The sequence below is a fragment of the Nannospalax galili genome, unplaced genomic scaffold (genome assembly GCF_000622305.1).
Source record: "Nannospalax galili isolate Female #2095 unplaced genomic scaffold, S.galili_v1.0 scaffold461, whole genome shotgun sequence".
NCBI classification, from domain to species: Eukaryota; Metazoa; Chordata; class Mammalia; order Rodentia; family Spalacidae; genus Nannospalax; species Nannospalax galili.
Window position 1 is genome coordinate 4,779,780 of NW_008349975.1, and position 2,655 is coordinate 4,782,434.

Here is a 2,655-nt window from a genome sequence, read left to right on the forward strand (position 1 = left end):
TATATAATCTCCCATTACAGGTTTTTAAAAACTTGAAATTCCATTTTAATCACCATCCTCACAACTTGTCAACATGTAGAGAATAAGAGACTCTGGAATGCTCAACCCTAGATGTGACAGCTAAATAGCATCTCTCCTGCCAAGTCTCAAAAATCATTGCAGAAAAAAAAAATTGTAAGACCCAGAGGTGGTATATGACTATAATGAAATTGTGTTGTCTAGACACCACAGGTAGTTTCATACAGGAGCCTGCATCATTTATAACAGCATGCACAAGATCTGTGCAAACCCAAGCCTGGTTGGGGCCTAGTATGACTCAGAGAGGTGGACAGAATGGCCCAGCTACAACTGAGGCCTTATTGGCAATTAAAGGTTGCATGCGATCATATGGGCACAGACAGCCTGGCTACTTACTCCAGTCCTGCAAAGCCTGGGTGGTGTGTCTTGATGACAAGTTTGGCTTAGCTCATCAAATCTGCAACAAGCAGTGCCGCCTCTACTCTTTAGGCCTGGGAAGTGATGACACCCCTTTTGAGGTGAGCATGGCCAATGATGGATGGATGTGAAGTGCATCATTTTGATCCCAGTGTCAAATCAGCTCATGTTCTGGAGAGCTAGTGTCTTTGGTATTACCACTTGTCCATCGATTGGCTGGATCCCCATCCAGCTGTGGCTGCCCCAAAACCACTCAGCAACACTAGAAAGCTGGGGAGCACTTTGGATGAATTTGGGCATCACAAGATTGATGTTGTTAAGGCATATCTGGAAAGTGCAGAGTGGAAAGTTTTAGAAAATCTTCTTCTGGAAGATGTCCTTGAACAGATTGGACAGCTCATCTTTGAGATTCATCTCCACTCTCTTGGCTTTGAGGTCAGTGGCAGTGACAGCAGCGTTTGTGCGGTTTTGGTACAACCTCAAAGCGTTAGAGCAGAAGGACTTCAGGCTTTTTCACAGCTACAAAGAATTATCTAAACCCCAGCTATTCCTGAAAAAAGAAATTTTTCAATGCTAGTAGCTGGTATACTCTGAGTTGGGGAAATACAAGATGGAAATAAGATGATGAATCTCATCGACAGCACAAAGCTCCAGTTGGAGAGGGAGTATTTCTGGTGCCCACTGTTACCTGCTTGAGGTGGGGATTGTGCTATTGTCCCTGCAGTTCAGGATAGCCTTGAGCTTGACATATTGACAGCAGCACAAATGCTTGTGGAAGGGATGGGCACAGTCAGCCCTCTTGCCCAGACTCAGGCCTTTGCCTTTCTGCTTTTGAGAGAATGGGGATGTGCAACCCTTTCACTTCCACTTAGGGGATAGGTAACCTCCACACTCATCCCAGTTTCCAGTTTACCTAAAATTCCTTGTGTATCCATACTCCATGAAATCACAAGCATTAAAATGAAATTTTATTAACTTTCTGCTTTTACTAAATTGATCAGATTTTAAAGTTCACTAAAATTGTTTCATTTATTTGGAAAAAAAAAAAAAAGATGCCGTGAGAAGCAGTTTGTTTTCCTTACTGGTGAAACACCTAGTTGACTGACCAGAACCCAAGGGAGAGACCCACACCCAAGAGCATTTAGGAAACAGGTTAGACTTGACAGGACTTAGTTTTTTGTTTTTTATTATTATTTTGTTGTTGTTTGTCGTTTTGAGACAGGGTTTCTCTGTAGTCCCAACTGGCCTGGAACTCACTATGTAGACCAGGCTGGCCTTGAACTCACTGAGATCTGCCTGCCTCGGACTCCTGAGTGCTGAGACTAAAGGTATGTGCCAGAAAGCCCCTTGATAAGACTTTAAAAAAATAATAACGTTAAATAATAATAGAGGACATGACTGGGGTAGATAGTAAGTTATGAGGGAGGAGGGTCTGAATGTGATCAAAATACACTGTGAAAGTGTTGAATCAATAATAATATTTTTAAAGCTTAAATTTTCTCTTGAACTGAAGAAAAATATCACTTAGTTAGTTTTTGCTTTCTTTTGTTTTGTTTTAAAGAACTGCAGTAGGAATTGTGCATTAGGCTTATTATTAGAAAAATATGTAGTTTGCCAAAGTTCTTTTTCTTAACACAGAGCAATTGTGAATATCTCATCAGAATATGTTTTCTTCTTTTCTCTGACTTCTTTGGATCTCAGTGGCAATTATTTGCCCTAACCCTAGCAAAAAATGAAATAAATTCTATATTACTAACCAGTCCTTTCTTTACTTTCAAACTGTTGCACTATTGTTTCCTGTTTAGAATTTTGTCCACCTTGACTAGTTCTTAACTTATGATACCTTTCACTACAGACATTCATTCAGCATGTATTTTTTTAAAAATCAGTATTCAGCTATAAAGATGAATTATATTTTAATACATCTTAAAGAGAATATTCTGTGAAATTTTTTAAAATTTATTTATGTGTATTTTTTAATTATTTATTTAATAACCACACAATCAGAAGAAGAATTTCATTACAACAGCATTGACATATTCAACAACAATTTCCAAATTGGCTGTAAATTTTTAGGTTTACACTTGAATTAATACAGTTACACAATATTGTACTCAGTATAAACCCTATAAGACATAAAATTACATGAGGTTTTAAACTTTAAAAAAGAGCTCCATTTCATTATTGAAATACAGTTTCATACAGAAAAATTCATTTTAA

General features: G+C 38.0%; 1 pseudogene; it reads left to right on the top strand.

Annotated features, from left to right (window-relative positions):
* Positions 1-333: 333 nt before the first annotated feature.
* On the top strand, positions 334-1,055 carry LOC103745252 (annotated as a pseudogene).
* Positions 1,056-2,655: the final 1,600 nt, after the last annotated feature.